This window comes from Canis lupus, chromosome 5, assembly GCF_048164855.1.
Source record: "Canis lupus baileyi chromosome 5, mCanLup2.hap1, whole genome shotgun sequence".
Classification (NCBI taxonomy): domain Eukaryota; kingdom Metazoa; phylum Chordata; class Mammalia; order Carnivora; family Canidae; genus Canis; species Canis lupus.
In genome coordinates this window covers 22,893,262-22,917,169 of record NC_132842.1, presented here as the reverse complement: position 1 = coordinate 22,917,169, position 23,908 = coordinate 22,893,262, and the positions used below count along the sequence as shown (strand labels likewise).

General features: G+C 43.2%; 1 protein-coding gene and 1 pseudogene across 5 annotated transcripts in view; one reads left to right on the top strand and one right to left on the bottom strand.

Annotated features, from left to right (window-relative positions):
- The window catches only part of FRMD4A (FERM domain containing 4A), a 739,423-nt gene that overhangs the window by 503,329 nt on the left and 212,186 nt on the right, over positions 1–23,908 (bottom strand). The gene's annotated exons all lie outside the window — the stretch shown is intronic.
- Positions 11,915–13,638, top strand: LOC140632902 (calcium uptake protein 1, mitochondrial-like; annotated as a pseudogene).

Genomic DNA, 23,908 nt, shown 5'->3' with positions numbered 1-23,908 from the left:
CCTCTCCCTCTGCCTGCCACTGCCCCTGCTTGTGCACTCTCTCTGTCAAATAAATAAATAAAATCTTAAAAAAGTAAAATCCTGTTTTGCTAACATTGCAATACACATTGGGAAAAGAAGTTCAACCATGCTTTCTCACAGTGACACGTAAGGCTGTGTTTGCTGCTTTTGGACATGAACTTTTACGTTTGGGTTTAGGAAACCCCACTCGCTTTGCATACACCATGGTGATTTAAAATTCCCTCCAGGATCCTGAGATTTGCTGAGGAAGTACTCACCAATCCTTACCATTCACGATGGAATCAACTTCTTTTTTTTTTTTTTAAGGTTTATTTATTTATTCATGAGAGACACAGTAAGAGAGGCAGAGACATAGGCAGAGGGAGAAGGAGGCTCCCTGTGGGGAGCCGGATGCAGTACTCGATCCAGAACCCCGGGATCATGACCTGAGCCAAAGGCAGATGCTCAACCACTGAGCCACTCAGGTGCCCCTGGAATCAACTTCTAATGTAATTAAACTCAGTTTGATTTTCTCTCCTGTCTTCCTAAACACTCCAACATTTTAGGGTTTCTTTCTGGTTTCTTCAGTCTTCTCAAGATATATTTCACTCCCAATTCCAAGTAGGGATACGACCTGCATTTGCTCAAAAGTAAAATGGACTTTTTTTTTTCTTTTAAATATCTTTGGTTATGAGAAGAGGATGCTTCAAGTTTTTAAAAGAGGATGCAAATTGTCAATCTTGCATCAACCATCTACTCACCAACAAGCCCTACTCCATGGTGAGATCATGAGATCCCAGAGACAGGGACAAGATCCTTAAACACTTGGCATCCAGAACCTTCTTCTTTATTTTTCCCCCTTTCCCAATTTCCCATCTTCCCTTTAGTTCTTTCACATAAATTTCCTAAGTGTCTGCAATGTGCTTGAAACATTACTGTCAAATGCAATAGTCCCAAAAACCAATCTGTAGAGGACTGGGTGGCTCCCACTCAGGACTCCCCAGCAGGACTGACAGGTGGTGGCCTGCCTGAGGGTGCCTGGTCCCAGCAGCATTGGGGCTGAACTCCGTCTGGCCTTCTGTGGTCCTGGCCCTCTCTTCCTGGCTCCTTCCACCTGCAGGAAGGACCACCTTTCAAAAATTCTCAAAAAGTGCTTTATAGACATGCACATTTTCCTCCAAAATAGTCATCATTTATCTCTACTGTCTCCACTTTTGCAATCTACTCCAATCATTTCCCAATTCCATGATGATTCAGTTTGTTGAGACTGGTGTGAAACACAGTTGGAGATTTTCCTAAAGATTATATACACTGATTTCCTTTTTATTCACATGCTCATTCACACCAGCAGAGAATTTAATTGATTATCAAACTAATTATTTTTCACCAGTAAGCACAGTTGCTTAAATGTTCATTAACTGCTCTAGATCAGAACTCAAAGGTGCAGAGACATCTTTAGGGTTAACCCACTGGATTTTGGTCATCATTATAAGCATCATCCCCACCAAATGTCACAATTCTTTACATTTGTATAAGATTTTACAGTTTACCAAGTTCTTCTGTATATAGAATCTCATGCAATCTCATGCAATTCACCTAAATTGTGGTAGGTCATATAGCTGGATTAAGATGGATCTTAGCCATGGAGTTACTCATTATGGAAATGAGGATAAGAAATGGGGCCAGGAAAATAAGAGGTGAGAAGGAGCCAAAGAGAAAGCAAGAGAGACACCTGAGTGGCTCAGTGGTTAAGCATCTACCTTTGGCTCAGGGCAGGATCAAGTCCCACTTCGGGCTCCCTGCATGGAGCCTGCTTCTCCCTCTGCCTGTGTCTCTGCCTCTCTCTGCGTCTCCCATGAATAAATAAATAAAATCTTAAAAAAAAAAAAGCAAGAGAAAGGCAGACATACAGGATTCAGACTTTGCGACGAAGAGAACTAGAAACAGGGGTGCCAGGCTGGCTCATCAGTAGAGCATGTAACTCTTAGTCTTGGGGTTGTGAGTTCAAGCCCCACGTTGGGCATAGAATTACTTTAAAAAAGAAATATCTAGAAACACAGTAATAAAGACATCTCAAAAGGCAGTGTTTCTGCTTTATTTGCATTGTCTGAGCACTAAGGTGAGTTCTTTTTTGTGACCATGGGTACCCTGAGTCTCAGGATGCCCTTTGTCAGGGTCAGCTAGTCTTCACTGTTCAAGGACACCCCTCTGCCCTCTCTGCCTGATGGTTTTGTTGAGGACTTAAATGTCCTGGAACATATGTAACCCCAAAAGATATGCATGAAATTAGCTATTCCACTACATTCCACAAATTTTTACTGAGCACATACTACACACCGGTACATTCTAATCTTTCCATAAATTTGCAAAGTAAGTATTATTCTTCCTATTTGTATTTGGACATTACTATTCCTATTCATGGAGAAAACTGTGGCCCAGAGATGGTAAGATGTCTGAGATCACAGTAGTAGGTAGTGGCCGTCCTGTGATTCCATTAAGTCTCAGGCTACAAACTTTGCTCTTCTTACTGAGTTGCACCACCCATGGAATCCTGACTGCCTCCAATAACTGGTTTGTTTTGTTTCATTTTGTTTTTCAAGACCCAAGGAGCAAACTGCTAAGCCAAATGGGATAATCAGACAGGAGCTCTGGGAACTTCAGAAGTGCTGAAGGAGGCGGGCAGGTGTTGCTGTGGCTCCCCCCAGGCCAGACTCATTTCGGGGATGACACCTGACTGTGAGAGGAGGAAATTCAGTTTGTGTCAGGGCCTGAATTTTTAAGATTAATCACATCGGTCCTTCCTAAAATGCAAGTGACTGCAGTTGAGAGAGATAAAAGTATTTTCCCCTCTTATTTCTAGACAAGAGATGAAATGTAGGGATTCCTAGAATAAGTTTTTATATAACTGGCTAAGAACCTCATCACAGACACCATCTGTGAAGCAAGAGTCTGGTTTTTAAGCCAGGCTAGCTACAGTCCTTGATGATCACCTGGCCCTGAAAATACTGGATCTTGGTTCTCCTTTGCTGTTATTCCAGAACGTCTATGGTAGTGATTCACATCAGTTTGCTCTTGTTCTCCTAAGTGCCCAAACTCTCTACCATCAGCCAACTACCACTTACCATCCTCATCCACATAAGCCCCCGACACCAGGTCCTGGTCGATACAAATTAACTCCATCAAATCAAGCCTCAAAAGGCTCTGCTTATGAGGTCAAATTCTAGAAAATAATTTTGACTTGTACTGTTGACAATATTACAAATATTAGTAGCCATGCTATTCAAAAATAAAATCAGTCGCTAACATGAACTCTTATAACTTCACTGTGGGGAGGACAATGTGAGTGTGACTTTCAGTGAAGTGACATTCACAATGAGTTATGCACCCTCATTCTCCAAAGATGCGTCTACGTCCAACTTTTTGCCAATACCTGATTTTTTTTATATGTGTCGGATATATATATGGCCTGAAAGTCTTCTCATTGCTGCACCCTGAAATCTCACCAATTAGAGAAAATTTATTTAGCTTAAAAGCATTCTGGTTCTATAGTAAGTGACATTTAAACTCACTGAAATCAATGAGGGAGTGGAATGTCAGAACCTGAGGGCTTTCCACACAAGACCAGTCAGATGAGGCGTCCTAGTGAGTGGTTTGGCAGCCCTGGCACACAGGAAGCAAGCATTGGGGTGGGCTGACTTACACGGGGTTTCTGGAGCTCTGAGGCAGACAGACACACCTGGGGGTGGCAGGGAGCAAGAACCCCAGCACATGGACTGGAGTGAGGAGCAGGACAGCTGCAGAAACACATCCTATAAAATAAGAGATCATGTGGCTAATGGTGGCAAGGCTGAGGCATGGGGGAAGCAAGGTGCTGACCCAGGTTCCTGGATGGGACAGAGCAAAGGTGAGGCTGGTCCCATGCAGCGGTGCTGCCCTACTGACCTATGGGGCCTTATATCCTCTTGACTAGCTGAACATGGCTGTGGGAGCGTGGCTCAGGGCCTGCCCTGCACAGTCAGGGCTAACTGCTTCCATGCATGGGCTTGGGGGGCTTCCCAGAGCAGAGCCAAGCAGGGAGTTTTGGTGGTGATGGAGGCCTAATTTCGAAGTCTGGAGAACTGCAGAGGAGGAAGGCTGGGAAGTTGGCCAGAATGACACAGAGAAAGTGCTGTGTGGGGTGGGCACAGCCCTCTGATGCAAGTGTGCCAGGGCAGGCCCTGGATGGCATCATCATCGGGGAGATGTCTCTCAACACGCTCCTTTCTTTAAAACCAAGTCAGTCTGCTGTAGCTCTAAAGTCATTCATCCTTAAGAAGGTGAGTGGAAATACTGTATCTGTCTTTCTTAATTTGTGGAGTTTTGATGTCAATGGTGTTATTTCCAAGCCCCTCTATAATATTGCAGGTGGCGCAGTTGGCTATCAAGTTGTGAGGCCCAGGTTCCCTTTTCAAGATAACAGGCTTAGAAATGACGGTTGCTTCTCTCCAAGGTCGGTAATTAACTTTTCGTGGGTTTTGCTGTCCCTACTTCCTAAGAGAGAGGATGATTGTCCACTTGCCCACTAGCATATACAAACCATATGTGCCCAACGTCTCAATTTTAGTTCATCAGCGAGGTATGAAATTATTTTTAAATGACGTATCTTTCGATATTCAAATGAGAATCAATCTGGCAAGGAAAATTACATGATGCTAATTATTCTTTGTGCATATAAATCAGCTGTGAAATCATTCGAAACTCCTGTGTGTTTGGGTTCTTTACTAGCAGTGCAGAATAATTATCAACAAAGCTCGGTACGCTGCACTTAGCAAAAGGTCTCATTATTCAGTGCGAGCACAGCTTTGCTGAGCGCTCCCTGGCACACAAAATACCTAGCTCAGCTTGTGCCCACCACGAAGCACACCTAAAAAGGTATGTGATGGCTATCCAGTTCCCAGATAATCAGGAGCATCTTTGGAGAGCAGAAGATAGGAGATTGATTTGATTCGAGGGAGAGGGGCAAACTAAGTCATCTGTAAGAGCGGATATTCTAAATCAAGAGTAGGAACAGATACTTAAAAATTAGAAGCTACTTCTTATAATGACATTCCAAATGTGATTCTTATCACGTGTGACCCCTTCCTATTCAACTTGCACTCCTCCCCACTCCCTCAACCATTATAGAATTAGATTACGACGTTGAAATAGATAAGCCAGGAATGAAAGGGGTAAGTCACTGGAGTGAAAGCATCTTGAGCAGACAGACGTTATTTATTATTTTCTTATTGCTTTTAGGTGGCACTTCTGGCTCCTGGTGATTGCAATAGGGGCTTCAAAATTAATAAACTGGTGGGAGCCACTGGTCTGGTGATTTTTACTTCCTCTGAGATGAAGACCTTGTGGCCCACATTTCCCAGGGTAGCAAGCACAACTGCTCAGAATGGTCAGCATCAGGTCCGCTCCTGAGTATCACCTTTTCTCCGTGGGTACGAGGGATGCCTGGGTCGCCGGTGTGAGGAGCTAGGAGAACCTTCCTCCGTCTTTTCTCTAAACCTAGGCTGGAGACCAAATCCATGCTTAGCTCTGGGAAGAGCTGTTCCCTTGGAGGCAGCAGATTTCACTGCCATCGGCTCCAGTGCATTTTCTTTGGGGATCTTGAAAAGAACCGAGTGTGAGATATCGTCAGAGGCAGTTTTGGCCAGGAAGGGATACCCTGGCAACTCTCCATCTCCCTGTTGTTGAACCCTCCTCTTAAACCCCACAGGCATCTGTGGCACAGACTCCCTCCCCACCATTAACTCATTCCTGCTAAGGGGCTAGCTGAGAAGATTTTAGGAGACTCCTCTCTAAAACTGATTATTTACAGCAGGGCCGTGGCCCTGCATCCCCTCAAATTGCTCCCTTTGAAAAGCTGGTGTTGCATTCAGGTGACATTCACTATCCATTGTTCCGTTCAAGGAGGGATTCCTATCCAGCACATTCCAGCTCTGCTCCCTCTGATAGAATTAGCCCCCCTCGTTCAAATCTAAGCCTCCCTAAAAGTGTGCAGAAAGCCAACTCCACAGAAATAGCAGTGTCTCATGAATCAAGGTCCTTGTTTCTAAATGTGTGGCACACACTTACAGACCTGCCCCACCCTCCAATGGGCTTCTCTACACATCCTTTTCTTCTGCAACATCTGTGGCTCTCTGAGAACACCTGCCACTGTGTGGCTGCTACTTGCATATATGTGTCTGTCCCCACCCCTAGAACATCAGGGGCCCTTTGGGAGCCAAACTGTGTTTTATTTCTATTGATTTGTCTTTCCTCACCTCTATCCTTGCTCAGACCAAGAAGGAGGATTTGGGGGGTCAGGCCAATTTAAAGACCAGAGAATATATTTAGGAGGAAACATTTTGACTGTGAAAATGGCACCTTGACTAAATTTTGAAATCTTTTTCCTGTGAAGAGCTTCATCTTACAAGCAAGCCTATATGGATAAAAATCCCAACTGTCAGGTTTGCCCGTCTAGGGCCCCACCCAGAACACCAACAGAAACAGCAAAAGATGAAAGAGAACAAGTATAAAAGAGACTCATGTTTATCTCCATAGAACATATGACTTTTGATAACAGATTATGTTAAAAGGAGAAGCCCTATTAATTTAATTTCACTGACCTGGAGCTATGGGGAGAGAGAAGCTCAAAGTTTTGTCAACTTTACTTGCAAGTCCAACTTGCATTTGATGAAAAACAGCCCCAGAAAGAAACATTATTTACCTATTTAAAGTAAAAGGAAAATATTCAAAAGGTCTCAAAGAAATGACAACCCTCAAATAAATGTGCACTGCCTTCTCCCCGTTGTGGTACTGTGTCATCTGAATTATAAAAAGTCTCAGTAGCAGAAGTGCCCCCATAGTAAGAGAGCCACCTGACTCCAGAGAAGCTTGGCATTCTCGTTAGAATGAGTAGGAAAACGGAAACGTTATATATGAAACAGCTGAATTAATAATATTTTACAAATTGACATCTACAGAAATTTGCTGAAAGACATTTCTCCTGAAATAATCATTTCCAAAATCACTGTTTTGAAAATATTATATCCATCCCTACTTAAAATTTTTATTTTATTTTTATTTTTTTTTCCTACTTAAAAATTTTAAATGAGAGCCATGGCAAAATCTCTTCTCCAACACCCATCCCCACCCCCACAGCTAAGAATGTAGAATTGAGGAGAAACTGCCTGTGTCTCTGCCTCTCTCTCTGTCTCTATGAATAAATAAATAAAATCTTTCTTTTTTTTTTAAAAAAAAGAAACTTTAAAATCAACACATGACGGGTGAAAGCAAAGAGACGCGGAGTCATTTCAAAGAAAGTGAATGGGTCCTAGGGCAGCAGGATCAGCCTTTAATCTGATTGAAGACATTCATATTCCAAAGACAAACTGTGTTTTCCTTAAAATGGAGTGGATCATCTATGGAAGCAAGGAAAGTTGCAGAGTGGAAAATTGGCAGCGCCTCTCAAGTACTGTTCAGGGTGGGGGGCAGCCAGATGATGGCTGATGGGGATGGATGGGCTACAGTCCACAGTCGGATTGGCAATCCCTTCTTGCTCATGGGAGCCACTACATCAAGTGATTGGAGCCTGATCTCATTACTAATTCAAATCATTAAACTAACCCTCTTGTTCTGATTCCATGCGTACCAAACAACCTTCTGATAATTTGTTTCCCTCTGTAGCAATTTTGTAAATGATAGAAGAGGTTGGTTAGGCAGACAGCGTATCTGTTCCACCTGCCAGTTCTATTTATTATAAATTAATAATTTGGTATCTGGGTGCTACACAGTGTCTCTCTAAGCTTTGTGAGCTTGAGTCAGAATTTCTGAGTGGGTTCTGGGACCACCTCAAAGGGGAAACTCCTTGACCCAAGGGGTAGCCAAGACTGGCCCTCTGGGTGGCTGCCATTCTATTTGATATCCCGACCTGGCTGCGAACTCCTTTCATGCTAATTCCTACAAGCAAATCTTTTAAAACAACATATAACAGCCTTTTTCACCTACTTGGTGTGTGAGGGAAGTGTCCAATATGAAGGTCATAGTAGCGCTTACTTTCACTTCACCTCACCTCACGTGTTCCCCCTGATGTCCACCCCCCTGGCACCAGTTCCTCCCTACATACAATGACTCTTGAATCTGGAACTCCAGCTCTGCTGTCTCTCCTGACCCTTGACTGTTCAACAGCCAGGTGGACCTCCTGACGTGGAGATCTGACAAGTACCCCAAAGTCAACATGTCAAAGCTGAGTCACACTATTCCCCACAATGGGTTTTTCTGCTCCTTTGCTTTTGTTTAAAACCATTTCCTGAAAAGTACCCACATATTTAAGCTTCAAACCTGAGTAGCCATCTGAATTAGTTGCCTAGGGCTGCTTCAACACGTAGTACATACCAGGTGGGTTCAACAACAGAAAAGTATTGGGTCAAAGCTCTGGAGGCTCTGAGTCCAAGACCAAGGTTTTGGCAGAGTTGGTTCCTGCTGAGAATTGAGGGAATTATCTGTCTGTTCCCTGTATCTTCACATGGTCTTTCTTCTAAGGCTGTGTCTAAATTTTCCCCGTGTATCTGGACACCGTGGGTCAGGAATTCAACCTATGAATTTTGGGGGAAGAAAATCCTAACTCTCTCCCCGCACATTAAAGCTCTTACCAAGTCCTGCTGACCCTAAGCGTTTGTCCATCACTGTCAGGGCTCTCTTCTAGCTCTCCTGGTTTGTTTTACCGCCCTCCTGCTCCTCGCACCCAGAACTCTAATCCACTCTGCACACCTAGACTGAGAGGTCTTTCTCTAAAGCACTTGCTATTATTGCCTCTGAAGCCTTCATTGGTGTCTCCCTTACACTCATTAAAATTCCCTATCAGAGTTTTTAAGGGCTCTTAGGGTCTGGGACCACTTATCCAGCTTCATTGCCAGACTACATCCCACACAGGGCTACACACCCAGCAAGACTGATCCACCTTCCCTTCTACTTTACTCTCCTGGTTTCTGAACACACTCTCCCCTCAGCCTAGAACACTTCGCTTCTCCATTCACCATTTTAACTTCTGCACATCCTTGAACTCTCTGCTTGGGTATTACACTAAGGCTGTGTGAAGTGTCATCCTTGTGTATTCTCTTGACATCCTTTCTTCACTCATCATAAAACACTGAAACAGTCCACGAATTCATCTACATTCTGCACAGACTGTGAGCCTCATGATGAGGGACTCTGTCTATTTGGCACACAGTTGCATCCCTGGAGTGCCTAGCACAGGTTTCTGGCTTGTAGCAGGTAGTAAAGAGCATTGCTAGATATTTGTCGAAAATAATAACTTTCTGTTTTTTTGCTAACAAGGCTTTCTGACTAGAAATTTTAATCAAATCAAATTTTAATCGAATCAATTTAGATTCAAAGTAGATAATAATGTTGGAAGATTTCAACTGTGTTTTCAGTTGCAAACCTCCAGGGCTAGGAATTCAAATCCATTTATATACTGACAGACAGTACACATGACAATATGTTCACACGAGTGCAATGACCACATGTCTCCATTTGACTGGAGCCACCCGGTTTAAGCCTATTGTTCCAGTGTAATTATTAGTAACATTCCCGTTCACTCTCACAAATACACTGCTTTGGGTGATTAATTATGTGGTCACCTACTCCTAAGCCAGTTTACAAATGTTTCATTTTGTAAATGAAAATAGTGTGTTCCTAACTGCTTTCTAAGGGGAAAGTAAATAGCTATGGTCCAAAATACAGAATGAGATTTGTTTGAGAAAATGGGGTTTAAGAACAAAAGGATGATAGTAGCTGAGGTTTGTAAGATGCAGACTTCTGCCGTAAAGCAAACAATGGAACAAGTCTGAGTGAACCTGTGATCAAGCCAACAGGGAATTCACGTGTCAGGAGTAATGCAGTTAAAGCAGAGTAGGTCTCAGATTCATATGAACCACTAATTCTGAGGGTTTTTAATTTTAGGGGGGGGGTTTGTTTTGTTTTTGTTTTTAGTCATTGAGAAATACATCCAATTTGTATCTTACATTTAAATAAATTATGACCAAAGCCTCACAGATCAAAAGCAGAAATCTAGACAAGGATGTAGGTCTATTTTCTAGAACTCCCTCATCACATTGCTTGAGACTGGCTTGTGATTCAGTTTCAAGTGCTGACTATGCCAGAGCATCAGTTTAGCCACCGTGTAGCATGAGCATGAAAGTATCCCCCCTAGCCTAATACAGGCACTGCTAGGATTACCTGTTCATGTGGATTTTCCTTGACTTTATCCTCCTTCATATTACCAATATTGGGAGAATGGTTTAATGATAAAAATGAACCTTTTTTTTTAAGGAGAGGAAGGTAGACCAGATTCACTTCCAGGATAAGATTATCTTGTCATCTTTTGACTAACATGGTTCAAAAAAAATTTTTTTTTAAGATTTTATTTATTTATTTATTTGAGAGAGAGAGAGAGGCAGAGACACAGGCAGAAGGCGAAGCAGGCTCCATGCAGGGAGCCCGACGTGGGACTCGATCCTGGGTCTCCAAGATCACGCCCTGGGCCAAAGGCAGCACTAAACCACTGAGCCACCCAGGCTGCCCCATAGTTCAAATTTTAAAAGCATATTCAGAAAAGTAAATCTAATAGAGGCAATATAAGGCAAAGACTCATTGAATAAGCATTAACTAACAAGAGGTTTAAATATGTTAACTTAAGGCCAAGTTAGTGACATCAGTGAATGTGGGTGGGGGTGTGGAATGAACGTGTCTATATCACCATTTAAACTTGTGCTTTTCAAACTCCTGCACTTCTTTAAGTGGTGCCATTTTTTAAAACTAAAATCAGGTTTGGGGCAGCCCGAGTGGCTCAGTGGTTTAGCGCCGCCTTCAGCCCAGGGCATGATCTTGGAGACTGGGATCGAGTTCCACATTGGGCTCTCTGCATGGAGCCTGCTTCTCCCCCCGCCTGTGTCTCTGCCTCTCTCTCTCTGTGTCTCTCATGAATAAATAAATAAATCTTAAAAAAATAAAATAAAATCAGGTATGGAAATATAGCAACCAGAGAAACGTATATACTCTTGTAAAATGCATTCAAATATCCTGTGTTTTTCTTAAGGCCAACTACACAAGGCTGTCATAGTAAATCTTAATACACACATACATAAATACACACATTTTTATTTCAAAAAAAAAAACCCCAAGTGATTTAATATCAATGGGTTCTATATAAAACATAAAACTAAGATTCTGACTCCCTGGAGCTCCCACATTGAAACAGAACTGAACGCTCTTACAATCTAGCTAGGCTGTCCTCTCTACATGGGGTCATTCTGCCCCAAATCAAAACTTGAATTGTCCTATGAACCACAAAAGTTGAGTTCATGCCCTTTGAGAATTGGTGGAAAATCCAATTTGCTTCATTCCACCCCTGTCTACAGAGACAGGCTGATCTAATAATTGTCAGATAGGTTTCAGATCTCAAGTGCTCAGAGAGTTTCTTGTAAATACAGTCCCTGCCTGACTTTCCAATGCCAGCATTGTATACCCATCCCTGAATAAACCACAAGCAAACGTACAGAGCTCTCCTTTACAATCTACAGAAGGTCCGTTACAGTCGCTCAGTTGATAAATTAGAAATGTGGGACCCTCTTCTTCTAGGAATCATGGACAAAAACACCTAATGTAGGGATTCTTCTGCCTGTTTGTTCACTGAGAAATGGTTAAGTACTGGATAGTACAGACTGGGGTATAAAGCTCATCAACTAAAGCTGTCCCTGAGCAAATTTCCTTAGCTGCTCTATGACTCAGTCTCTCTGAGATCCTAATAAAACAGGAATAAAAATTGGATATAAATCAAAAAGGTCGGGTTGTTAGAGGTGGGCGGCTTTGACCCAAGAGGGTTGGCAGCTCCAGTGTGTACAGAATGTTTCCTCTTAACTCCCTTTCTGCATTGGCAGAACTGGCTGTGGGCTCTCGATGTTACCATAGAGGATCATAGCCCACCCAGATCAGGTGACAACTAATGATGGTGGCTTTCCTAGGAGCATCTGCAGTAACTGCAAGTACAGGTCTCCTGTGGAAGAGGGCCCTTGCAGAATCTCCACCATCTGTAAACAACCTAAAGAATGAACTTGGTGATAAAAGGAAGAATAAAGATGAAGGGGAGGTTTGTAACCATGAAAAAAGGCTGCAGGTGTTTGTCTTGAGCCTCATCAGGAAGAGAAAAAGAAGAAACATTTTGGATTCAGAGACAGAAAAGTGATGGAATATGAGAATAGGATTCGAGTGTATTCCACACCAGACAAAATCATCCAATATTTTGCCACCTTGAAAGTAATCAATGAACCTGGTGAATCTGAAGTGTTTATGACTCCACAAGATTTTGTGTGATTCATAACACGCAATGAAAAACAACCAGAAAACTTGGGTCTAGATCAATATACAATAAAATGCTTTGATGGAAAGAAAACTGCCCAGGAACGAGAAAAATTTGCTGATGAAGGCAGTATATTCTATACCCTTGGAGAATGTGGACTCATATCCTTTTTGGACTACATTTTCCTTACAACTGTTCTTTCTACTCCTCAGAAAAATTTTGAAGTTGCCTTCAAGATGTTTGACTTGACTGGATATGGAGAAGTAGACATGGAGGAGTTTGAGTAGGTTCAGAGCATCATTTGCTCCCAAACCAGTACGGGTATGTGTCACAGAGATCGTCCTACTACTGGTAACACTCTAAAGTCTGGCTTGTGTTCAGCCCTCACAACCTACTCCTTTGGAGCTGATCTTAAGGGGTAGCTGACAATCAAAAACTTCCTTGAATTTCAGGGTAAACTTCAGCATGATGTTCTGAAATTAGGGTTCGAACACCATGACCCTGTGGATAGGAAAATTACTGAGAGGCAGTTCAGTGGCATGCTGCTGGCCTACAGTGGACTGCAGTCTAAGAAGTTGACTGCCATGCAGAAGCAGCTCAAGAAGCACTTCAAAGAGGGAAAGGGTCTGACATTTCAGGAAGTGGATGACTTCTTTACTTTCCTAAAGAATATTAATGATGTGGACACTGCATTCAGCTTTTAGCATATGGCAGGGCCATCTCTTGGTAAAGTGACCATGCAGCAGGTGGCCAGGACAACAGCTAAAGTGGAACTCTCCAACCATGTGTGTGATGTGGTGTTTGTGCTCTTTGACTGCGATGGCAATGGGGAGCTGAGCAATAAGGAATTTGTTTCCATCATGAAGCAGCGGCTGATGAGAGGCCTAGAGAAGCCCAAAGTCATGGGCTTCACCCGCCTCATGCAGGCCATGTGGAAGTGCACACAGAAAACTGCCTGGGACTTCGCTTTGCCTAAACAGTAACCCAGAACTGCGAGAGGGACCACCGCCTCCACCCAGAGCACCCTGACCCCTTGAGCAGAGCCTTGGCACAACTTTCCGGCTGCTGCTTTTGGAAGTAGCGCTCCCTTCCTCTTGGGAATGATCTCAGGATTCAGCCAGTTTCCCCTCTCCACCCTTCCCCTGGCAAAGTGTTTCTGCTCAGCCCTCTTTCTGCCCATTGATTATCCCCTTAGGTTCTCAAAAATGTGAACAAGTCCTAAAAGTTCAGGCTTCTGGCACGTTCATCAGCACCATGCATTCAAGTTACCCTCTGGATGAAGAATGCAGGGAACCATACCTGCCAACCCTGGGAAACAGTTCTTGAGTCATTTTTGCTGTGGATTTACATTAAGAACATTATTTGCTTTTCCTCCTGCTGGTGTTTTTAAGCCACAAGTTGGGAAGACCTCTGAAAAGCAGAAGGAAGCCCGTGATGAACAGTCATGAGGAAGACCCGGGCAGCCTGGGCCAGAGAAAGGATCCATGTCGGTCCCCAGGATGGATCTGAGGCCTGCTCCAGGTAGGTGATTTGGGGCAAGATGCTTCATGGCTCTTGGGTTCCCTAGGAGGACGCTGCCACAACTCGGTGCCTAATGAGCAGCGGTGATTAAGTCTGTGTTCCCTGCAAGTGCCACTTCCCCTTCAGGACTGGGTCTCTGAAGCTGAGGCCTGGCTCAGAGCCTGTCTACCCTCTGTCTTAAGCACTTGTAAAATATCACTTTAATTAGAACAGTTTACAATAAACTCTCCTCACCCCCGCAAAAAAATAAAAATAAAAAATAAAAAAAAATCACAAAGATCCTGGCATCTGGTAGGGGCTCAATAAATATTAATTATTATTATTGTTTTCTTGTGGCTACTATTATTGCTGCTTATAAGAATTGTCACTGGCACTCCTAATCCTATATAATAATTTTGAGTTGTATAGATAGACCAGTAGAGTAGTGAAAAAAACAACACAGACTTTATGATAAGCCACATCTATATTCTAAACTAGTTCTGACACATAATAGTTATGCAACCCTCTGCCACTTTCTTAACCTTTCTGAGACTTGGTTTCCTTATCCGTAAAATGGGTATAATACCAATAGTTGTGAATTAAAGGTAATGTATAGAAAAGCAATTGGGCCAATGAGAGTAAACACTCATTAAATGTTTGCTATTGATGTTATTACTTCTACTTCCCAAAAGGCATAAAAATATATGTCCTCAAAACCATCTGATTTCATGGCATTGTCCTCATATACAACACAATTATCACGGGCATTTTTGTCACCCCAGTCAGTTCAGGATAGTATGTAAGAGCTTTGCAAATTCACAAGAGTAAGAACGGACTAGAAAAGAATAAAAACAGCAGGAGACCCACTGACTTTGCTTCCTTAGGAAAGATTGCGCTCAGCACAGGGAGAGGCAGGGGCGGCTGCATAATAGGCCTCACAGTCATGCAGTTGATTGGTTTTTGCAAGTTGGAGAGCTAGAGTCAGAATCAGAATCCATTTCAGGTTTTAATTCAACATTTAAAGGCTGGAAAGAGGGGATCCCTGGGTGGCGCAGCGGTTTGGCGCCTGCCTTTGGCCCAGGGCGCGATCCTGGAGACCCGGGATCGAATCTCACATCGGGCTCCCGGTGCATGGAGCCTGCTTCTCCCTCTGCTTGTGTCTCTGCCTCTCTCTCTCTGTGACTATCATGAATAAATAAATAAAATCTTTAAAAAAAAATAAAGGCTGGAAAGATGTTTTTCTAAGTAAGTCTGAAATAATAAATCAACATGACACATGGAAAAGATTCTAAATAGGCAATGGGTTACCATTGCTGAGAATTCAAACATCTCCTCTTTGCTGTTACGCCAAGATGCAGAGCAGAGAAAGAAATCCCAAGCTGATGGCATAGAAAGCTACTGTATTCCCTCCTGAGACTGAGCACAGAGCACTACGTGCTCTCACCATGCTCAGGAGCAGACAAGCAGATAAATGAAATGCATCTTTCTTGTAGGAACCCGTGATAGAGCATCTCTGAAGATAAGCATCTAGTATATTGATTGCCTATTTGCTAGGACTTCAGAGAAAGGGAAAAAATTCAGCAGCGGTTGAATCAAACTACTGCAACCCTATGTTTCTGGGTGGGTTTGTATTTGACCCCGGTGAGAAGCCTGTAAGTTTTGAGGCAGCCTATCCCCCCGATCAGAACATCAGAGACTGGTTGTATTTTACCTCTGTGTTCACATAAAATTCTTATCAGCAATTTCCTCCTCTCTCCTGGTCCTCTGGAGCCCTCAGAGCAATCTCAGGGTTAACGTGAATTAGGCACGAGGGGATTCCTCACAGGCAGCAATGAGCCCATCTCACACAAGGCTGTTCAGACTTACTGCCCAGAAAGAGCCACAGGGGACTGGGCTCGGGCATTCTGGAGGCACATCCCATGCCAAAAGCAGATCTTGTGTGGCTATGGCCTGCGAACGTGGCTGTGCACCATAGTCAAAAGTGCCCTCATCTTGTTCTAGACACAGAACTCAATAACTGAATCTTGATGTTAAAGACCACTGCTTTCTTATTAAGATGGCTGGAACTTTCAGCCCAGAGAAGCTGGGGAAATGTCTCTGTGCTGGGCATTCACATTTTCTTTTATGATCAAATTCTGCAGCCTTCATTATCCCACACCTGCTAACATCCCTCCTCACTCTATGTTAGATATCATTTCTGTGTCTCAGGCAGAACCCATGGGTTACAGGGAATTTTCAGCATCTTGCCCAACCAGCTCCAAGCTCAGGCTATGAAGCATTTTATTTACTTTTATCAACTTCTTTGTGAAGCTCTGGTTATTTATTTTATTTGCTATTAGACAAACACATGCAGGAATGGAAGGTATAACTCCTTTCCCCTTAGCAGTCATCCACCCGTGGTAGTGCTCACTACAATAACATTTTCTGGGTCTATGTGGCTTCCGCTTTGGTGGGAGGGATTTTTGGGCAACATAAGCAGTCTTTTGGCAGCAACCCCATCTTCCCATACACGCCCATCTCTACATTGTTATGAAGTGCTTTACTTGACAGTTACTTCCTTTACCACACTATCGTACACCTTCCAGACCATTGTCAACACCTGCACATTTATTGCTTCAATGGGGTTTTGTTATTGAATGTTGGTTATGCCTGTAAACACATGTATTACAGGATCAGCCACTGCCAAGTGTGCCATAGGTCAGCCCTACCAACCACTCTCTAATCAGCCTGAGACTGCTGTGTAATTCCAGAGATCACAGAAATGAATGGAGAATCCTGGAGTACAGGGGGATATCTTCTGTCCTGGGGACTATGTGCTACGTTTGCCATCTGGTAGGTAAAGGCAATAATTCGGGTGACTATAATAAGCACAGACTAGGCAAGGACTGTAGTCCTTGTTCGAAACTATATTCACTCTTCTTCTAAGAATCAGGCCACAAAGCTAACCTTTCACATTAAAGATACAACAGCTCATGACAAAAAGGAGAGTATCTAAGTCTCACCGAGAACTCAATAGAGCCAGATAGAAGGTGAAACAGAAGGAATGCCATCTAGTCTTATGTGTGACCATCTTCCATGGAGTCCTGCTGAGTCTTTCTTTCATATTCTTCAGGTTTTCTAGAAGGAATGCTCTTCTTGCCTTCAATCTGATGGTGATGAAGGGCAAAGGAGAATCCTTCTCTTCAGTCCCATTCCATTCTGCAGCCTCACTCCTGCCTATAGATCTTTAGGGGAACATTTTTCCTGGGCAGAACATCTACCAGTAGAAGTGAACTCAATTTCTCAGCAGCATAGATGAGAGATCCTGGTTGTCATCCAAGGGAGCAAAATGTGGCACATGCTATAAAAGGGAGGAGTTGGCAAGAGAGGGCAAGGACATGTTTGGGAGGTCTCCCAAGAAGATTTTATTGTCAGTATGCAGCAGGGAGATATGGCTGAGCAGAGAGCTGAAAACATAGGAGATTTGGAGACAAAAGAATAAAGGAGTAGGAACTAGAGGAGTCTGGGCCAGACTTCTTCATCCAACTGCCCACCCCTGGGCCAGCCTGCTGTCGAAGAGATGGGCAAGGTAAGAGTCCAGAGCCCTAGGGAGTAGGAGAGGGAGAAGGGTGAAGTAGAGGGCCACAACCACAGCCAGATGGGCAGAGGGCAGAGACCTTCTACAAGGAGTGGCTGGAGACCACGGAGGAACACTGGAGTCCGTGGCTTAGGTCCTAGCCAGGGATGTACCTACCTAAGAACTGCTTACAGGAGGGTAATTACTTTCTGGGTTTCCTTCCAGTTTAGGTGACTGACAGTCCCAATTTGTCCTGGATGAAGGGATACCCTAGAAGGTGGGACTCTCCAGGCAAACTGGGATGAGGTGGTCACACTGCTGTCATTGCTAGGCTGGATCTATGATGGAAATTCCAAGTGGAAACAAAGCAACTAAGCAGTGGAAGGGAGAAGGAGAGAGGCAGAGGACAGCCATCGCTCCACCTCTGGCAGTGGCCAGGGTATTGTGATGAGATAGAACCAATGTAGATGTGGAAGGCTTCAGAGACCTCCATTCAGGAGCAAATGCAGGGGAGGCTGAAGAAACACCATGCATGCTGGTCCTGGGAGCCATTTTCATAGCACCGTCTCCCACAGTAGCAGAGCTACTATGTCTGGCTTGTGGCTGGCAACTAACCCCCAGGAACTGAGGTTACTATCCCAGGGAACACCTTGGCAAGGAGCCTTGAGTTCTGAGGGGGGCTCCCCTGCTAAGCAGAGTTGTCACAGTAGGCAGAATGCAGCAGCAGTAGCAGCCTATTGCTGAATGCTGGAGGGCCTGGCTGAGCCACCTTCCTACACCAGCTACACTCTCTAGATTACCACACCCAGCCGTGCTCTGAACAGCATGAGCATGCTGATGTTACTCAATTTCTTAAAAAATATTTTATTTATTTGAGAGAGGGAGAGAGAGAACAAGCAGAGAAAGTGGCAGAAGTAGAGGAAAAAGCAGGTTCCCCATGGAGCAGGGAACCTGATGTGGGGCTCGATCCCATGATCCTGAGATCATTACTTAGCCACAGGCAGAAGCTTAACCTACTGAGCCACTGAGGCACACCCCTCACAATTTTTTTTTAATCCATCCCAGATCTCTCTCCTAAGCTGGACTCATCCATCAGTTGTGTGAACAACTGCCACTTGGATATCTAACAGGCATCTTATACCAATACAGAGCTCTTTACTGGATACCCTCCTCATTCTTCTAAACCTGCTTCTCTGTCTTGGTAAGGAAAATAAAGAATGACCACAGGGAATTACAAATCCCAAGTATTACCAAAACATTCATATCTGAAGCCCACCATGAGGTACGGTTGTTTGTTTTAAATTTTATTTTATTATGGTAAGAACACTCGATATGTGATTTACCTGCTAATCATATTTTTAAATGTATGATACATAGTTGTGGACTACAGGTACAACGTTGTACAGATCTCTAGAACTTTTTTTATCTTAATTGACTGAAACTATGCTGGTTGTTAGTAACTCCTCCTCATTTCTCCCATTTCCCCAGCAACTGACAACCACCATTCTACCACTGATGCTATGATTTTGACTATTTTAGATACCTTATTTAAGTGGAATTATGCAGCATTTATCTTTCTGTGATTGGCTTATTTCACTTAGCATTAATATCCTCAAAGTTCATCCATGTTGCTGCACATGGCAAAATTACCTTCCTTTTTAAGGCTGAATAATATTCCATTGTACTGTATTCCAAAATACTGTATTTTCTCTATCCATTCCTCTGTCAACGGACATTTAGATTGTTTCTACATCTTGGCTATTGTGAATAGTGCTGCAATGAATATAGGAAGTGAGCTATAAGCCATTTAAAACTTGGAGCCTTTACGGGCTTTTGTGATACACACCGATCCTGATTTGATATCAAGTGCATCAATGACCCCCTCTCATCTTTCTTGTTCCTTGGTATCTAATTGGGCAGGAAAGATCAACAGGCATCGTTCTGTCATTAGTAGTACTCATCACATGTACAACATTTAGATGAGCTACAAATGGGAAAGTAACGAGAAAGCATCCGTGTGTGTTACATCACTGTAGAGATTGGCTGCTACACTGTAATTGCACTGAGTATGATTTACCCTAAAGGAAATCTGTAAAAAAGATTTAGACGCTAAGTACAGAGTCACGATATTTCCAAATTTAAATCTTCAGATATTTTTAGAAGATGGGTATGACATATCCACCAACATCCCCCAAGATTCTCTCATTTTCATAATGCTAATTGAGCCTTTCACACTAAATAAAGAAAACTATCCCTTCCACTAAGTGAAATCAGATGGAGCGGGAACTTACTTTTTAAAGTTTACTACATAGCACATTGATAGGTTGTTGATGGTGTTTGTTTCATATATTGACAAATTTTCAATAGGTAGTGTTTACACCACAGATCAAACCCTTCAGGAGGAGCACAATTTAGGGCTTCTCTAGCCTTCAGGAAAGGCTGAAGCTCCCCATTTTGAACTTGAATAAAGGAACTCTAATGCCCAAGCAGAAATAAATGACATATTCCTCTATTAGAAAAATATTCCACCCAATGGTTTTTGCTTTCCGGTAATTTGGTAACAGTAGTATTTAATTACTAACAAGGTTAAGGTGATTCAGACCAGCTCTATTGGTTCTCCAAAATCACAACTGTGCTGTGATGAAAGGAGTCTTGTAGAATGTCTCCCAAAACCGTCCTCTTAGGGACCAGAAGCTGGGGCATCTGTCCACTGACTCCCACTACTATTGGGTGAGGGTTGCCTCCAAGGGAGTTAACTTTCCTACTTCAAGGTCAGGAGGCTTCAGGAGAAATCCTAGAGGATGAAACAGAGAGAAACCAAGGTTCTGTGCTTACAGGGCATTTATGGGCACATGCAGGCACTGTCCCCATGGCTGCATTAAAGCCAAATGGGACACAGGGATATGACATGGGCAAAACAAGCATTCCCACAGTAAGTCAAGACTCTTAGAATGTGAGATTTGGGGGCAGAAGACATGCACTAGACCTTAGAGTTCCTACGTTGACTTGTTAAATCAGGGACAAGTCACAGATTCTGAGGATCAATTTCTCTCTGAAGAGAGAGAGGAAGGGAAGAGTCCCAGCCTTCTTTGTGTCACTGAGCTGTTGCTAGGATCAAATAGGATAATGTGAGGAGCTACGAAGTGTTGGGCAAATGCTATTCATTTTGTTGACCACTTATGGTTCCTTCTGGGAATCCATTATTAACTCTGGGTCTGTGAGCATCGAACACCATGAGGCTGCTAAGGTTATTGCTTGAAGGTCCCCCTTGGGGATCCCTGGATGGCTCAGCGGTTTGGCGCCTGCCTTTGGCCCAGGATGTGATCCTGGAGTCCCGGGATCGAGTCCTGCATCGGGCTCCCTGCATGGAGCCTGCTTCTCCCTCTGCCTGTGTCTCTGCCTCTCTCTCTCTCTGTGTCTCTCATGAATAAATAAAATCTTGAAAAAAAAAATGAAAGTCCCCCTGACAGCTTCTCCTACCAGTGGGGCAGATGTGGCCTTGGTTTCATCTGCTCTAGGAGGATTCACTCCCTTCTCCAGTCTTGCCATTCCAGGATTCTGCAGTAGGTCTGTGCCAGTGACAAGACCCTTCACCAGCCTTTCAGCTGAGTGTCTCTAATGGGATAAGCAAGCAGCAAGCACCACTCCCCACATGCAAATAACACTCACCACTCCCTTCTAGACTTCTGCCTTAAGATCTTCTTTCCCACCAATTTACAGCAAAAATAAGGCATGAACTACCCTTTAATCTACTGCAAGCTTACCAGGGCTCAGGCATTATACTGAATGCCTTACAATACTATGTGTCCTCTAACCTTGTTTATATATCATATGCATGTTATATATAATTATTATCCTAAATTTATGGGAGAAACAGGAGCTCATCTAGATTTAAAAACTTGTCCAAAATGGTTCAGCAGTAAGAAGTGGAAACAGTAAATGAATCCAGGCTGGATCCCAGAGCCAGACACCGTGTGATAGCCCATCCAAAAGTCAGATCATCACCCATTTTGTTTCTTCCTTGGGGAAATAATAACATAATCTCACCCATCACTTCTCCAAAGGACCTTTCAAATATCTCTTTCTTTTTCCCGCTTTCTTTTTTGGGCAAGATGTACTTTTTTTTCGTTGATCTATTTCTGCTCTTCTCTCGTGGTGACCTATAAAAATGTCTTCTAAAATGCGATTCTAGTACTGAGAACACAGGAAGGCAGGTACAACATTTCACCCTGAAGCTACTGTCATTTTAATTATCTGGCACATTCATGGAAAAGTGTCCTGGAGATGCTTCCTTTTCTTTTTGTTTGTGGTAACATAGCTGGATCACTTAAGAGTCGAAGCCCCCAAAGCAGAGATACTATTTGGTCATGTAACACTATAGTATTAATAAATTTATGAACCACCTTAATTTGCTCTAATTAAAAATGGCTTTTTAATTGGTTTAAAAAAAAAGTCTTGCTGAGAATTGCTCCTTTATTTTTTTTTTTAAATATTTTATTTATTTGGGATCCCTGGGTGGTGCAGCGGTTTGGCGCCTGCCTTTGGCCCAGGGCGCGATACTGGAGACCCAGGATCAAATCCCACGTCGGGCTCCTGGTGCATGGAGCCTGCTTCTCCCTCTGCCTGTGTCTCTGCCTCTCTCTCTCTCTGTGTGTGTGACTACCATAAATAAATAAAAATTTTTTAAAAATTTTTTTAAAGATTTTATTTATTTATTCATGAGAAATACAGAGAGGAGAGAGAGAGAGGCAGAGACACAGGCAGAGAGAGAAGCAGGCTCCATGCAGGGAGCCCGACATGGGACTCGATCCCAGGTCTCCAGGATCCGACATGGGACTCGATCCCAGGTCTCCAGGATCACGCCCTGGGCTGATGGCAGTGCTAAACCGCTGAGCCACCCAGGCTGCCTGAGAATTGCTCCTTTAAAACTGATAAAGTAGGGTGGAGTCAGGCAAATTTCTATCCTTCTACAATCTAACTACTCAAACCACTTGAATCCCAGCCCAGCTGCTGAGATTGCACAGAAAGGGCACACAGAGAACAGGAGGAGAAAAGATGCTGCTCCAAGCATTTGCTCAACTCAAAGAGTGGTGTGATTTTTGGAAACACCCACTTGGGCTCTGACTACATTGAGCTAATCTGTTCAATGAACAGTAGTGACATTTTGTGCTACAATAGATGTAACATCTTCAAAAGAGTAACTAATCTGGCAGTAGGGGCCCTTTGCACCTCAGAAAGTTAATTACATCATGAAATATTTGATGATCTATAAATCAAATCATGTACTGATTTGGAGAATGCTCCAAATATATCCTCACTTGGGCTGTACATCGATAGTGTATGGTAGGATGTTGATTGTTACCAGAATTATAATCCCAATACTGATAGAGCAATGACATCTTCATTATTTCTTGCCCGCTCTCCCTCCCCATCCCTTCCAAGCCTCCCCGCACAGAGGCAGGATGGTCACACGGTAAATCTAATACTGTCATGTAAGTGAAACACTGGGTTGGAAGTTACAGTCAAAAAACACACAGGCAGGGATGAGATACCAGCTGCATGACAGCTATGTATGATTTCCTAGACCATTTCCAAATGCTTTCCTTCCCGTGTGTGTGTATGACATTTCTATCATGCGGTACACTCAATATCTGTGTCAGGCCTTTCCCTAAACAAGACTGCTGGTGTATGATGATAAATAGTGCCATGATCAGCAGTGATTCCCACCCCTCCACATGCTGGCAAAGGTCGCCTAGCAACTGTTGTTAGGGGCAACACCAGCATGTTTAGTTTAAGGCAGTGCAACAGGACAGCTTTGGTCTCCTGAGGGAGGTTCAAGTTTATGCCCTGGAGATTAGGGCCCCGTCCTAAATCCATACCAGTTATAACTCCCCTTGTGCTTGCATAAGGTTTAACCATTATTAGTAAATTTGCCAATTTAACAAGATCAAAACGGTCATTCTGAGCATATCACACCTTCCACATAGGCAGTGGAAGAGGGTTAGTATCTGATTTTTACAACCAGGTAACAGCTTGGCCTCATTCCCTTCCCTGCTTAATATTCACAATGCTGACTTCAAAATGGTTTCCAAACTGTGAAGCCTGGCATAAAAATAAAAAGTAAAAAAAGAAGAAGAAAGTCCTTTATTAAGCCCCTGCTGGGATGCTTTTCTCTTTAATGCATTTCAAAAAGGAAAAAAAAGGAACAATTTTGCATTCAGATGCACGTCTGTGTTTGTGGATTACACCACCCCCTACTGATTGATCCTCCTAATGGCTCAGCATTTTGCAAATGAAGAAGCAGTTACTCCAGTTCCATTGGCTGTTAATTCAGTCTACATAGATGTCTGCTGGTCTAATGAGCATAGAATATCTTCCACCAAAATCCATACTTTAAAAGTATATGATAAAAGAACCCTAAAAAATTGCCTATATTAAAAGTAGCCTATAATACAACAGGCAGATAATACAAAATTTAATTTTAT